This window comes from Halichoerus grypus, chromosome 11 (assembly GCF_964656455.1).
Source record: "Halichoerus grypus chromosome 11, mHalGry1.hap1.1, whole genome shotgun sequence".
In the NCBI taxonomy this organism is placed as follows: domain Eukaryota; kingdom Metazoa; phylum Chordata; class Mammalia; order Carnivora; family Phocidae; genus Halichoerus; species Halichoerus grypus.
Window position 1 is genome coordinate 47,981,006 of NC_135722.1, and position 16,392 is coordinate 47,997,397.

General features: G+C 52.0%; 1 protein-coding gene across 4 annotated transcripts in view; it reads right to left on the bottom strand.

Annotated features, from left to right (window-relative positions):
• PPFIBP2 (PPFIB scaffold protein 2) overlaps positions 1-13,576 on the bottom strand; it is a 160,909-nt gene extending 147,333 nt beyond the window's left edge. For 2 of the 4 annotated variants that reach the window (XM_078058441.1, XM_078058439.1), the window contains exon 1: positions 13,447-13,576. The gene's annotated coding sequence lies outside the window, so the exon portion shown is untranslated. The remainder of the gene's footprint in view (positions 1-13,446) is intronic. The other 2 variants (XM_078058440.1, XM_078058442.1) reach the window with 2 other exon arrangements.
• Positions 13,577-16,392: the final 2,816 nt, after the last annotated feature.

Here is a 16,392-nt window from a genome sequence, read left to right on the forward strand (position 1 = left end):
AAAAAAAAGTTTAGACCAGTAGGAGACCAAAGAACTTCCCTGAAGTCAGGCTGTGTGCGCTGGCAACAAGAGGCTGGCCCCTGCCTCTGTCAGAGGAGAAGGGGGCTTCCTCCGCACGCCTGGGCTGGAAGGTACTAGCAGGGTATTAGCAGCTCTGTCTTCACTGGAGGGCTGAGGCCATATGGGAGCCTGATGACAACTGCACACAGAACCCACTGCTGCTAGAGAGCCCAGACGACCAGGGAACTTGGTCTGGACTTTGTGGGGCTGAGCCTTTGGACGAGGCCAGTCAAGCTTCTCCACACTGGCTGGCTGGAGTCTACCTGCCTATCCTGGTTCCTCGGCAGGACCAGCAGTGAGCACCTCTCCATCCCTCACCAGGACATGGAGGTTTGTTCACTGAGGGTTCTGGGAAATATCCTGTTATAGGCCAAACTGTATGCCCCTCCCCAAATTTTGTGTTGAAGTCGAACACCCAGGACCTTAGAATGTGACTGTATTTAGAAGTAATTTCTTGGCCTCCAGTTTGCTGCCCACTGTAAGAGACAGCTAAGTTAAAATGAGGTCACTGGGGTGGGCCCTAATCTAATCTGACTGGTATCCTTTAAGGACAGAGACGGGTACAGAGGAAAGACCATGTGAGGACACAGGGAGGTGACCATTTACAAGCCAAAGACAGAGGCCTCAGAAGAAACCAACCCTGCTGACACCTTGATCTTGGACTTCTAGCCTCCAGAACTGTGAGAAAACAAATTTCTGTTGTTTCACCCAGCCAGTCTGTGGTGCTTTGTTACGGCAGGCCTAGCGAGCTAGTACATGCCCCAGTCTGATCCCGGCTGCACTAGCCTGCTGCAATGGGGCGGCCTCCTGTCCAGAGGTGTGGGACTCTGTTCTCATCCAGAGCTGTTCCCTTCCCTCTCCGTCTGAGGAAGACTTTGCTTTGCATCTTCAGACCTTAAACAACATCCAGGTAAGGATAGCCTCTAACAGTCCTTTATCTTTGTTAAGTCAGCTCTGCGTCGGGTCATGCCCAGGGAGCGAGGCCATTTAGCAAGGCCAGGCTGGTTGCTACAAGAAGGAAACCCTTCTCGACACTGTAACCTGACCAGCTAGCTGTCAAGCCACATTTTAGGAGCCAAGCGCCCGGGGTCCAGCCGTCTTCTCTTCCACCCAATTCAACAACCCCAGCATGTGATGTGGTGGTGGGGGTGGGGAGCTCAGCTCACCCATCACAAGACACTTGCCACCAGGACTGCTTCCCTCCCCTGACAGCACTTAGGCCGAGTGATTCAGGGACTTTCCCAAAAAAAGTGATCCAGGAATCCCCCGTTTGCACACAGAGTCCCTCAGACCAAAGACAAGTTGGCTAGAGAATTACACTGCATGTGGTCTCCCCTCTCTGGGGGCCCACGAGGTCTTGCTCCTAGACGTCTGTCGGTCTGATCCCAGGGGAGTGGGAACGTCTACAATAGCTCCTGGGGGCCTCTCTCCATCTTCCGTACTTCTTGTCCACAAAGCAGGGCTATTCTCCCATGGGAGATACCTGAGCAGGGCCTCAGACTCTGGGTGAAAGGTGTAGAGAGGGGCCGCAGCAGGGGAAGGCAGCACCGACAGGAGTCCCCCCTCCCGACCCACCCCTGTTCTGAACCCTGAACTCCTGCACTCCTTTCCTTACCCCTGAGGAGAGGAGCAGGAGACAGTAGAAAAGAGTCCAAGCTTTGCAGTCCTACTGACTTGGGTTTAAATCCTGGCTCTGCTACTTACAGCTGGGTTAGTTTTTGACCTTGGGTAATATATATTAACCTCTCGGGTTACTATGTAACGAAGATAATTATGCCTGCCTCACACTGGGCTGGTCAGAGGGTTAGGAGAGAGGACAGAGTAAACCAGCCGGCTCAGTGCCCAGCCAGGTAAATATGCAACGCTCTGCCTCTCACCCTTAGAGAACACGGCCCTGACTGCACTATTCCAGAAGACAGATTTAGCCAAGGCCCCTGATCAGGCTCCAATTGCTGGGATGAGGGGAAAAAATATATATATAACATTGACTCCCTTTGAGAAGTTACCAAATCCCTTGGAGCCAGCCCCCCACGTGGCAGGCCCTGGGGCTCCACACACAGTGCACCTGCTCCGGGCCTTCGTGTCTCTCTAGCAGAATCTGACAGGAAGGTCCAGGCCACTGGCTCTTCCCGAACAGTTTCCTACCGATCTTGTGCTTCCTCTTACAGCCCCTTGGCGCCTTCCTCAGCCATTCCAGCGGGGGCGCCCAGGCATCCCACTTAGGGACAATGAGCAGGCAGGGTTTATGTTGTTCATGCGCCACGTGGGGGTAGGCACCTGGCAGAGAGCTGGTGAGCTGGGAGACAATCTGGGAGACCCCAAACATGGAGGCTAAAGCTGAAGCCGGGCTCCAGGGGTTGGGGACAGGAAGGGCCATGCCTGACCACATTCGTGGAGCAGGAAGTCCCTGGCGCTGGGCACCGGCATTGGGAGGGCCCCTTCAGCTCAGAGGTGGCCTGGACAGAAGACGGTCAAGTTGTACTGGTGACCCAGAGAGGCCCCACAATTGCTCCCAGCGGACATCCCACTCTTACGCGACACCTATAGCCAAGCAGGCAACTGCCCCCGGAGTTCCTTGTGATGCGGCAGGTCACAGCGATGCAACAAGATGTGTGTCTCATGTAGCCTGCAGAAACCTTCTCATGAACGCCATCCCTCATTCGGCTGCCACTAGATTTATTTAAAATTCTCTTTCAAATACACATAACCATGATAGCTGAGGACAGGATTTGTGACCCTGGAGCAGCTCTTAACAGTTGTCAAAGGGCTCCTGATTCGCAGGCAGGATGCGGAGGGAGAGCTTTGTCCCACCTGCAGTCCCCTGTTAACACGTGAACCCAATTCACTGCAGCCCACATACTACCCGATCGGCACCCCAGCCTCCCTAAGGTGGTCTTCTCCGGCTCTGTCTCTGGTCCGAGAGGAAGCATCCCACTGGGCAGCCGAAAGGACCCCAGGTCCACCCTGAGGAAGCAGGGTGTAGCTGCCAGGGCCAGATCTGGGTTCTGAGCTCTGGGGGCACAGCCACGCTGAACACGGGGTGGGGCTCTAGGCAGACCTGATCAGCGATAAGGACTGGCTGGCTCTACAGCACACAAGATAAGGTAGAACCCCAACTTCAGTGGGCAGCCACCACCAGCACCCACCTGCTCAGAGCCTGAACATGCTTGGTGGAAACAATGCTCTCCTTTCACGCAGCACCCAGCCCCCACTCCCCACTCCTGCACGGGCAGGCTCCCAGCCTGCTTACTGAGCTGTGCTGGCCCCTCCTCTCCACCCACACCCCCACCTGGGTTCCTGCAGAGGCTTTTCTGACTCCCATCCCTCACCCCACCCTTCTGACCCACTCCAGAGCACCATCTTGCTTAACATCCATTTATTGCCGACACTCTGGGGTCCCCAACAGATGAGGTGGGTTCTAAGCAACTTGTTACTAATGACAAAGTAACTAAAGCCAAGAAGCTTTTTGTGTAAATTAAGAGAAGATTCCAGGTTATCTTGCCCCATTCTAATATACTTTATTGAGTGGGTGGAATTCAGCCAGGGAATCAGCAATCGCCTATAGTGCTCGGGAATTAACAGTTTCTATGACATCATGAACAACTATGCAACCTCCTACTATTTTAGAGATTTACTTCCAAATATATCTCTCTGTGTGTATGCATATATTTTCTGGGGCTGACTTTGTGTCCTTAACAATCTGGCCACGTCCACCAAGTGCTTCTCACAGGTTAATGTCATTGGACACGCGCAGCCTGACCGGCTTCCTGCCTCAGCATGAAGGCTTGATCTTCGAGGTAAACTTGAGACTCTGAATAATCTGACCTTTCAACATGGTGGCAAGATAGAATGGAAAAAACATGAGTTTGAGGATCAGGTAAGTCTTATTTCAGGATCTTGCCAGCTGGAGAACCTTGGGAAAAGTCACTTTTCTTGAGTCATTTTCCTCCTTGTGGGGACTAATAAATGATGACTTCCAATCCCCGGTTCCCTATATAACCCCACTCCTCGGTTCTAGCCAAACCAAACCACTGGCTGTTGTCTGCATATGCCCTTTAATTTACCATCCCCATGCCTTTCTTTGTCCATCGCTGTCCCCTCTGCTAGAAATGCCCTGGACCCAGAGAAAGGGGTGTCTCTGGTCCCTATGTTTCCTTCAAGACATGTCTCAAATGCTACCTCCTCAGCAAGCCAAGTGCCCCAACCTCTTCCTTCTCTGAATGTTCACCGTGTTCTCTCTGTGGTTAGTACTGCCTATTTTGAGGAAGGGGTACAATCCTTATGTTCGATCCAAGCAGGGGACATGTCTTACTCATTTCAGGTTCCCGCCATCACAGTCCTCAGCACAGAGGATGGTCAAAAATCATTCAGTGACTGAAATAATAAATGAGGTCATGAGTCTCCTAGCTCCAGAGCACTTAGAATTATGCTCTACTACTCTTCCTAAAAGGGGGAGTTGCCCTAGATCCAGTGGGCTGGTTCTGACTTGAGGGCCTCCATGGCCTCCCTCCCTGCCACCCAGGCCAGGATAGCATGCCCCTCAGGCATCCACGTTGCTTAACCACAGCACTCTCCATCCTCCATCCATGCACCCCACCCAAAACCTCAGCCTACTTGAGTAAGGCCCCGCTGCCCACAGCCCTTCCCGGGCAAATCTTGGGGCTGGAAGCTGGCTCTGTGGCCCAGGCTGCAGACAGACAGTCAGACTTCCCAGTGTCGTACCCACTGCCTTCCTGGATGGCTCTCTCCTATATCCACCATCCCCTCTTTGATGCTGCAAGCCCAGGGCCTTAGGCCACACGGCCCTGGTTCTTCAGATACCAGGATACTGCGTTCTTGAAATCTTCGAGGGATGGCATGAGTCTGTAAGAGCCTTCAAGCCCCAGTGAGGTGGCTGAGCCACGACAGGCCTCCGCAGAGAATATACAGAGTATGATCACTTCTTTGGGATCACAGGCCTCAGAGTTTCAGGCCACAAAGCCATTTCCTCGGAGCCCTTCCTCTCTCCCAGTCTGTTACTGAGCACGACTTCAGCCTGTGACTTGGGACAGAGAAGCTCCTGCACAGCTTTGGGACCGCCCTTCCCAGCCTCCTGCCTTTATGCCACCTCAGAAGCCAACCTTCTCCACAATCCTGCCGCATTTTTAGTTAGACCTCTCAGCAAATCCTGCCTCCCCCGCAATTTCGCAAACTTCTCTCTAGTGAACACAGCTTGGACAACACCCTCTTCAGGTAGACTTCAACACAAGCTCTGAGACAGCTGCCTTGCCCTTGAGATAAGCTTGAGTTATGCAGAACTTCTTATATTGAACTGAAATCTGCCTCTTCTTTAATGCCCTCTCCCATCACCACCATGGACCCCCAACCCTACCCTCTGAGCAGCACAGAACAAGATGGCTCCCTCCCCAACCTGAAAATCACAAGCACAGCCCCAGTGTCTTCCTGTCAGTCCTTAGGTCCTTTCAAAGTTTGCAGGGCACAGACTCCAGCTTTGTAGCACTAAGCATCCCTCTTCCACCTGCTCCCAGAGTGCTGTGTGTCCAGTCTTGGCCAGTGCAGAAAAAAGAGGGATGATCTTCTAGCAAGGTCTAAAGCCAGGACTTCTATTAATGCAACCAGGCTGACTTATATGGGCTTTTCCACATGGTCAGGTAGGAAACCCACACCACTGATTTTTGGAGCCTACGGACAGGACTTTGCACTTCCCCCCGCCACATCTCATTGAGCTGGTTTGGGTTCTCAGCTTTCTCTGCTGCCTTTGTGCTGTACGTTGGTGACCAGCCATCTGAACCCAGGCTGTTTCCCACTGCCATGCACTTCTGCCTCTTGCACTTCACCTTCACCGTGGCTGTCCTTTCATGTCACACCTGGCCCAGAGAATGCTCCTTCCCCCTGAGATTTCAGAATAAGCCCTCTGGATGATGTAAGTCACTCTTTTTTTTTTTCCAGGCTTCCTGAGAAGAGGACATATGATAACAATCCCATTTGCTGACTACTTCAGATATGCCAAGCACCACAATCAACAATCAACACCCTCTGTGCATCATCTCATTGAATCTTCACCGGAACCAAATGAAATAGGCTTATTATTGTTCCCATTGAACAGATGAGGAACTTAATGCTCAAAGTAGCAACAGCAAATCCGTGTAGAGTGGACTTGAAATGGAGGCCGTCTGGTTCAAAGTCCATACGCTAGAGCAAGCCTCCCCATCTGAGCCATGTTGGGGGGGAGAGGGGAGAAGGCGCGGTGGCCAGGAGTCTGTTTCCTCATCTCCAGAAGCAGGACAATAATCCCTGCCTGAGGCATTGTGCAGCTCCAGTGAGTTGGCACGGCGAAACCTAGACGGACACACAGGATGGCTGTTGTTGTTACCGGGTGAGCGCATTGCGTCGAAGAACCAGATGTCTTGGCTGGTCACAGAAGAGATTATGTAATAAAACTTTTTCATGACATCCCGTCAAGGTCAGGTGTCAGAGCCAAGAACAATTCTTTTGCTTTGGTAAAATGTTGAATTAATAGAATCTGCCTTTCCTGCCCAAATTCAAGTTCTAACTTCTCCCTTCCCCAGACTGCAGCCCTCTCTCCCCCCCCGCCCCCCCCACCTGCTCTGGTTGCTTACTGAATCTGGAGTTCGATACCACACTTCTGGTACACCCAAAACAGTCCTGTCACCCCAGGACCCCACCCAGCTCAGTATTTGTCTGCCTCCTTTCACTCTCAAAAGTATCCCAATTTGGACAATAAATTAAATCTAATACTTGGAGTCTTAAAAAAAAAAAAATCGAGTTCTCTGGCACCTATTTCCCTCCCATAAGATGGGAATAATATCACCCATCTCGGGACACAAGCCCTTTGTGAAACCCACCACAGCGGGAAGCTCCCCCATCCTCCCTCTGGACGCAGCCTTCTGGGGGCCCAGGCTACCCGCACCTTTGGTGCCTTCATGAAGCCGTGCAGTGTCCAGCTAGCTATTCATGCCCAAACCTGAGTCGGGGGGACGAGGCCTTGTGCTGGGGAAGGAAAGCGCTGCCCCTGAAGAGACAGCAGGTGTCACGTGCGCATGCAGCAAAGAAAGGTAGCTCATTACTGCTGTTTGGCCTGAGCTCTGCCCTTCTCTTTTCCCCAATTCCGACAACAGGCCTCTTGGCTCCTACACAACTACCTCTCCCTCCCTCTCCCCCCCCCCCCGCGCGCACACACACACACACACACGCACGAGCACACACGCACAGACGGTCTGTCGGCCTCAGGAGCTCCTTTCGTCAGGGTCTTGTGGGCTTTTGTGCCAGAAGCAGGTTGCAGACATTTGCTAAGACCTCTCAGGATACGAGTGCAGTCACAGCAGTGACCCTCCCAGTCAGAGCGGTCCCTGCCCAGCGGAGCGGCCCAGCTACATGTGACTGGTCCATTCCAACCAGGCACACAAGTCACTGTGGATTCATGTGCTCGCCCGACAGTCAGGGCAGGAGTTCTGACTCTGCGCACTGAGCACACTCCCAGCAACCAGCGAGCACTGGCTAACCCTAGGCAGCCAGACAGCAAGCCCGGGATTTGGAGCAAGCCTTCCCTCTGCCTCTCCTCATCACCAGGAGGAAACAGATGTACCCACAACAGAGCCACCTGGGACCGGCTCAGCAGCTACCGGCCGGGGGAGAGGCCAGGCTACAATCGATTCCCCGTAGCCTCACCTGGGTTAACAAGCTGTTCCTGGAGATTTGTCAGAAGGCCCTCCACCCACTCACCTCTGCATTAGTCATTCCTGAGACACGGACACCCCAAATCTCAAGTCTGCAATCTCTAGCTGTCCTTGATTCTTTACCATGGATGAGCAGGCTCTGCACACATTTATATATCAGTAAAAATAAATAAATAAATAAATAAATAAAGAGCCACAAAAACAAAAACTCAAAACAAGATAAGGCAGACACTTCCCAGATCCAGCTACATAGTTCAAAAGAGCCATGAGGCTTGACAAGTTTTCCCTCAAAGTAGATTCCCAGCATTCCTTGTCTTCATTTTCCTTTGGCAATTACCACATGCCAGGCAATAATCTAAATGTTTCCCATGCATTAGCCCAGCTCTGCCTCAGCAAACGAAGGTGACCACTGTGCCTGGGCAAAGGCAGGACCTGCCCTGGGAGGCTGGAGGCGAAGGAGCGCGGCCAGGCAGAAGGGTGTGCAAGGGACAGGTGAGGAGGAGAGGAAATCCAGCTTCAGGGCCACTGAGTCTCCAGGCAGCAGTGCAGATTCTAGATAAGGTCCTCTCTCCTTACCCGACAGCTAGGGCCCTCCCCCAACCATCTGGATCCCTGACACAGGCCTTAAACACAGGCCTCTGCTTGAAGCCCCCCACCAGCCCCCCGCCACTCCACCACTCCACAGGCAACTTCTGACTGACTGGATGGGTCCCTAAAGTTTGCCAGGGGGGAAAAGTGTTTGGGTCTTAGACTTCATCCTTCTGGAGAACTGAGAGAGGGGTGGTTGTATGCCCAGAAAAACCATTTAATATACATGTACCCACACTGAGCACTAACAAGTGTGAGTGTCCATACCATAAAGCACTCCCTGCTTCCCATCAGCCCACACAGAGCTAGACCATAGGACAGAAAGGACTCAGGAGCCTTCACACCCACATTGGCATTGGCTACCAGCAGACACTTCCCTTCTGAGTCCTTGACCTGTAAGATTCCAGTCTTAGCTGCAGACTGAATTCACCCCAAACCTGGTCTCTTTCCCATTTTTCATTCCTAATGGAATCTCCATCTGGACCTTCTGGCAGCTCTTCTCTGGCCAACTCACGGTGCTCCAAAGGATAGAGCCCCAGGCCAGAGGGTCAGGAGGCCTGGGTTCTGCCACCAGCAGCGGGTGACCCTAGATAGGTTCCTTTGGGTAGCTTCACCATCCGTGTGTGTGTGTGTGTGTGTGTGTGTGTGTGTGTGATATGTGTCTCTATATATGATGCAAGAAAGTACCCAAGGCTCTCTTCTGATTCCAAAAGGAACCAACCATCCTCACTTCCCTGCATGCTCCCATGCTACTGACAAGGCCTCATTCTTCTCCCAGCACACTAGCACAAAGTGTCAGTGTCCCATTTGTTGCCTTTCCCTCTCCCTCAAATCCAGTCAGTCATCCAATCCTGCAGGGGATCACTCCCTCTCCATCTCTACCGCCACTGCCTTGATTTACATCCTAAGCTACTTTGATGGGTTATTCCAATAGCATATTCTCACAGGAGGTTGCTCCCTGTCCCTCCAACCTGCCCTTCCCAGCCCTGGATCATCCTGAAAGCAGAGATTTCACCATGTCTCTTCCACACTGAAAGACCTTCAATGTCATGGGAATAAAATTTCAATTCCTTAGCCACAGTGTTCAAGGCCTCCCACGGCCTCGCCCCAGCCTAAGACTCCAGTCTCACCTCTCCCCGTGTCCCCTCCCCACCCCACCCTCTGACTCTAGCCATGTGGGCCACTCCTCATTGGGCTTGTCCCAGTCTTTCAGGTTCTGTTCTTGTTTCTTCCCTCATCTCTGGTGCAAAATAGCCTACCTCTTTCCCCCTTTACTGGGACAAACACTGCAAAACCAGCCAGCTCAGGGCCCATGTTTACCACCAACTCTTTCCTGCACATCTGCTAAGCGTAGGGCTGCGCCCAAAGGCTGATGCAGGCCTGGAGCGGCTCAGGGTCTGGAGCAGGTGTGGACAGAGACATGCAAATAAAGTGCCTAAGTACCATAGCTGAGTTCTCTATTCGATGATATATATATATATATATATATATGCCAGAGAGAAGGGTCAAAGTGACTTAGAGGTAGGAGGAGGAGAGGGTTTCAAGGGGTCTGATCTGCATCCTAATAAGAGTTCATTCATCTCGCAGAGCGGACGAAAGAGCTTTCCAGGAAGAGCACATTGTGCATGCAAAGACAGAGAAGCACATTAAGATAGAAACTGGTGAGCTACTCAGTCTGGGGAACAGTGGAGATGCAGCTGTGAGCTATGTTACTGCCAGGCTTTGCAGGGCCTTCAGTGCCAAAGAAGGATGCTATACTTTATCCTATCAAGGAGGCAATCCTATCCCATCTTGTGTAGACCTTCCATCCACAGATCTATTACAGGGCCAAGATGTCTGCACCACACGGAACATGGTGATTAAGAGCATGGTGCAGAAGGAAGGGTCAGCTCTCTGTGTGCATAAATGTGGATGTGACAGACAGAGGAAATGAAAGCAAGAATTAGAGAGGAGTCCCAAAGTAAGAATTACCTAGGAGCACTAAGTAGAAGTCATACATTTCCTGAAGACAAAGCTGAGAGTTAGCAGCGCCCTGGAAAATCGCAAGGCTGTGAGGAGATCTGGGTCTGAAGCTGAACACATTGCCCTAGGACAGCATCCCCTAGATTATTTACTGAGCATATCAGAGATAAGAATGGATGTCGTGAAGATCCCCAAGGGCGAATAAGACCCGGCTTTCAGAGTCTAGAAGGGATACAGCCCACCCTTCTGAGGCCACCTGTGGATTCTTGGAAAACAGAGACCCAGAGGTGCCATCAAGTACTGAAACCGATGATGCCAGGAAACATAAAGTGGAACTGCTCTAAGGAGGAAGCAGGAAAAACAGTGACTCAGGACCACACAAAGCTGCCAAAAGTTGCAGTCTAGTTGTGCCCACACCAAGTGGTAACAACGTCACCCCACCCCCCGAGGGTCACTTCTTGAATGGGGGTGCAGTCTGGGAATTCAATAAATGTTTAGATGTCTCATTAGTTGCATTCATATTAGCTTTTCCTTCTCGTATTTTACAAGAGGGGATTCACCAGAGCATTTACAGCAGGGAAGCATCATGAACAGATTTGTATTTCAGGAAAAAAATTTTTTTTCAATGGCTACGTCAAAACCAACTTCCAAATTTTACATCAAATGTTCCAGCCTGAAGGGCATGCCATTCCTCTCCAAAGCTGAATTCTCTCAGAATCGTTTCCCCCTCCTCACTCTGGAAGCTATCCAGTCTAAAGACAGATACCAGCACTCCCTGAACCCCTGGCCCATAGATTCGATCTCTAGAGTCTCTCCTACCTGTCCCACTCTTTCAGGCCCAATATAAGGCATCCCCACTTCTACCCTGATTGGCCTTCACTGTCCTAATGGGCCCCTCCGCCCCAGTGTCTGACCCCTCAGCTCACTCCTTCCCACAGCCCTGCCACAGTAGGCTTGAGCAGGTCCCACCTTGGCCTTCCTCAGAATCACCTGGGGGAACCTGGAACACCATCCCAGACCCACTTCATTCCAAATAGTTTAAAAGCTCCCCAGGTTTGCAAACTATGGCCCTTAATCCTTGCCAGAGATAGTGAAGGGCACCACCCTAGAACTTGTTAGAAATCCAGGTCAGATCCCACCGCTGACCCAGGAATCAGAATCTGCATTTGAACAAGACCCACCTCGTGATTCTTAAGCTTGTTAAAGGTTGAGAAGCTCAGCTCTATGGTGTTGCCTGATCATTCATTCCACAAATATTTACTGGATTTTCTCTGTATCAGGCCAGGGGTTGGGATGGTCAAGGGCCAAGGTCCCGGACTTTGAGAAGCTCACTGAACCATCAGTCAGTCCCTTGCTTAAAACCTGTCATTGGCTCCCATGCTTTCCAACTGGGGCCATGCTTCATCCTTGTCACCAACTTTACTGTCTAGCACCTGCCCTGGGAACCCAGTTGGACCACTTGCCACTTCTCACGGTTAGCTGGTGCTTGCCTGCCTACACAGCTCTGAGCCCAGGCCACGCTCTACCCACCTCTGCCTGGAGACACCCAGGAGAAATCCTCTGAGATCCATCATGCAAGTCATCTGCTTCTTGAAATTTTCCCAGATCTTCCCTGCTCAGATGAAAGACAGGAATTCCCGGGGCGCCTAATGGCTCAGTTGGTTAAGCATCTGCCTTTGGCTCAGGTCATGATTGGGATCGAGTCCCATATTGGGCTCCATGCTCAGTGGGGAGCCTGCTTCTCCCTCTCCCTCTGCTGCCCCCCCATTCTCGTTCTCTCTCTCAAGTAAATAAAATCTTAAAAAAAAAAAAAGGAATTCCCACAACTCTTTGTTCTTCCCTCTCTCGTGGCATTTATCCCATTCTGCTCAGTCTTAAAGCCAGCACACCTGCCGTCGCTACCCCAGTGGAGATCATGATTCTCAGTTTGTCTACTCAGTAGCAATAAGCTAATAGCTGGCACATCATCAAATCTCTAAGTAAGAATAATAATAATAAATGTATTGATAAAATCATGGATGAATGCAATAAGTAAGAAATTCATTAATCTCTCTTATTTCCCACTTCAAGGTCGTTTAAATATGAATTTAAGCAGAATACTAATGGGCTGCCTCTCAAGCCCTAAAGAGAAACAATCTCTTAATTAAATAATATTTTGTGTTTTCTATATTCAAATAATAATCAAAGACTGAACATATTGAAGATGAATTTTGTGCACAGCCAACTACCTTTCTTTAGTTGGGCATTTAACTTCACAAAATGCAACATAAACTTCGGAAACACTTCAGATTTGTATTATAATCAATTAAGGAACTGGGAAAGGAAAGGGACAGATGAAGAGGAAGATAGGAAGTAGACCTAGAAATATGGCAAGGGGGACGGATCTATACGACATAACCAGCTGCTCTAAAAGTAAAAATACAATACCCTCGGTCTGTTTTTTAAGAGGATTAAAGACTAGCTAGAATGCCTGTTTCAATCCTCTGCAAACTTTGGAAATTCTACCTTTTCAATATATAATCTTATCTTCATTTGAAGAAAAACTGCAGGTCTGGAGTTGGGATGTCATGAGGGAGAGGAGGAGCCCACTTTCAAGTAGAACCTTCCCCGTTTGGCAGTCTACTGGGACGCAGTGGCTTGAGATTTTGATAGGCATGTTGCATTTTCGCAATTACAGAGTTGGTCTCAGTCAAGGCGTTGCTTCTGAGCACACCCGAACAGAGATGTTTGGTCAAACAGACCCTAAACCGCCCGACCACCGTGGGCTCTCTAGACTACGCGGGTGCTTCGGTGACATGCCGCACAGAACTGAGGTGACTGACCATCCTGCGCATCTCCAGGGCCATGCTGGCACCTGCAGGGGCGCGCGGATTGTCCGTAGGTCCTGGGCAGGGTTGGGTGGAAATTCGGCGCAAATCCCACGGGAGTTATACCCTTCTCCCAGTCTTCTGGCCAGAGAAGAGGAAGAGGGTCCCTGTCCTTGCGCCTGGGACACGCTCTGGGGCCCTTGCTGGCACTGACCCCCACTCCTCGGGTGGTTCTTGAATCTGGGGGCTTTCGGTTCCCCAGGCAATGCACCCGCGGGGGCTCCCGGTCCGGAACGCGCAGGGGACCTGGGGCGTGGGGAGAGCCCACTGACCTGGGTGCGGGGCTCCTCTCCGGGCGGCTCAGGTGCGCGGGACGCTCCCGTGTCCCTCCCACCTCCGAACATGAGAGCCGGGAAACGAGCTGCAGGCCACTGACCCACCGACCAACTGACCGACCAACCGGCGGACTGAGCGACAGCGGCCGGGTCTGGAGCCCACGTGACGGGGGCGGGACCCACGGGAGGCTCGTCCCGGAGCCCAAGCTTGCTCCCGCCCTCCTTCTCCTGGGACCGCCCCTCAACTCCCCTTCCCTCTCGGGCAGCGCGGCGACCCGCAGGGACCCGTCTGCCACCGGTTCCCTCTTCTCCGAGACACGCCTCGTCAACCCCGCCCCTTCGAACCTGCCTTCGCCCCGTCCGCCCAGCCGCGGCCCCACCCCCTGGAACGCGTTCAGAGCCCACAAGCCGCGCCTCCCGGAGACCACGCCCCCAGGGAGCCCCGCCCCGCTCCTGTCACCTCCCCACCCTGCACCCTTCCGGCCCCGGGGAGACCGACGGGCGGGTCCCGGCGCTAGTGCTGCCAGTCCCCTGGGCTTCTCCAGCCTTTCAGCATCATTCCCCGGCCGTAGGAAATGAAAACGAGGAAGCAGAAAAGCAATTTGTATCGAGAATTGCAAAGAGAGAGAAGCCACAGAAAGACCGATTAGAGGCGCACTCAGAGCAGCAACCCATTGGGTGTTCGGACTCCCCGGACCCGTGCGATGCAGTCCAAATTGAGGCTGGCTCGGTCTCTGAACAACCCGTTTGGAAGGCTCGGAGTCACCGTAGAGTCTGGCCGCGCTTGAACCCCGCGACCTGGGGTGGAGGTCCCCCTAGTGGTCAGCCCCAACCAAAGACACTTGCTCTGGGTCTTGTGAACAGCTAAGGACAAGAAGCACTTCCCTATGCTCAGCCCCAAGGCGGGGTTCCACAGACCGGAGAAAAGCTTTGGCACCTCAGACCACAGGAATGGATTCTAGAATCAGGGCAGGACTGGGCCCTGGAGACTCAGTCCAACACCTTCCCCCAGCGTATGGCCTGAATCCCCTTTGGCTGTAGTGCTAGGTTGTTGCCTTGCCTGGGCCTCCCGGGACTGGTTGCTCAGTTCAGCTGATTAAAATCCCTGTGGGCCGCAGATGGCATCGACACCGCAGACTCTGGCACGGTCCCCAGCTCTGGCAGGAGTCGCAACAGCCCGGGCCTCAGTTTTAATCTACGTTTCCACAGGCTGGACAAACTCCACAAGACACGTCTTTTTTTCAAATTACCTTGGTGGTCTGAAATTACCAGTGTGCCTGGAAGACTTTTACAAAGTGAAGAGAACTTAAGCCACCCCGACAAATATGAGACTCTGGTCACTGCAGGAACGTGGCCAGAAGCAGACCAAAGGCAAAGCCAGCAGAGGAAGGCTGGGGCCCATGAGAGTTGTGTTACAGCAGGACACCCTGCAGTTCTCTTTCACTTCCTTAAAATAGCAGCAGAGGCTTTTGTAGACCTAGGCGCTACTCAGTTCACATGAGTTCATGGGTGTTTCCAAATCCCACATGTTACTGCCCCGGTGGACACAGTGTCCTAACCTCAGCCCCTAGAAAATGCAAATCTATTCTTAGAACTATACAACTACTTTTTTTAAATTACCTTAAAAAATGGTTTAAGTCACTGGCTCTCAAGTTTATTCACACTTTGGAACCATTTTGGGGGAGGAGGCTTAAAATATCTGCTGTCTGGGTCCTGCCTCCCGAGGTTGTGATTTAAAGATCTGGGAGTATGGCCTGGTATTAAGAGCTTTAAAAGCTCCTCAGGTGAGGGGCGCCTGGGTGGTCCAGTCGTTAAGCGTCTGCCTTCGACTCGGGTCATGATCCCAGGGTCCTGGGATCGAGCCCCACATCGGGCTCCCTGCTCTGCGGGAAGCCTGCTTCTTCCTCTCCCACTCCCCCTGCTTGTGTTCCCTCTCTTGCTGTGTCTCTGTAAAATAAATAAATAAAATCTTTAAAAAAAAAAAAAAGCTCCTCAGGTGATTCTTATGCATAGTCAAGTTTACGAACCACTGCCATAGGTCATAGGGACTTTCATCCTAAGATCTGACAAGAGACCCCAGAGCTGAACAGTTCACCAGAAAGAAGCCGGAGACCATGTTTGTGGGCCCACATGCTGTCCTGCCCTGGCTCCCCGGAAACAAAGTGGCCCATTTAACAGGGAGACGATGTCTTGACCTAAAAGAGTGATTCTAGCTGCAGGAATTTAAAGCACCCGGGTGGGTTGTTAGTGGCAGGGACACCCTTTAGAACTGTCAAATCCAAGTGTATCACAGATGAAAGGCAACCCTCCTCTTGGCCTCTAAAGGAACTCTGTGTGCGGGACCCACACATAATTCCACTCACCGATAATCCCACTCTACCCTCCTCCTGAGGCAGTCCCCTGCCTTATTCCTGTGAAATAGGTAATGGTATTTTACCCCCGGGGTAGATGATGTCTGTAAACCCATGGAGTGGGGCCCATCACCATGTTTATGTACCCATACCTGCCTCCTTCCACAACAGATCGGGGCTGTGTAGCTATTAGAACTGTGGGTAATTGTGCTGTATACATGGGGTGAGTAATTCCATTCTGCCAAAGCTCTACTCAAACGCTCTGGGGGAAGAACGTCTCTTCATCGCCCGCGGTCCCACCCTGAGCTTGGCAGAGTTGGCAAAACAGCTGCAAGCCCACAAAACAAACCCTCTCATGTGACTAACCTGGAAAGGCAGAGGCCTCAGCACATGACACAGACTGGCACTGCAGCCTGTGTTGGTGACCCACACTGGGCTGACTGGACAAACACGTGGGAAAGAGTTGAAGAAGCCCCTCTGCACAAGCACAGCTGTCCTCTGTCACCTGGCCACTTGGCAGGCCTGCTGTGACAGGGAGTCACTGGCCCGCTACCTGGCTTCCATCCAGATTCCAGAAGCTTTCCCTCCCCAG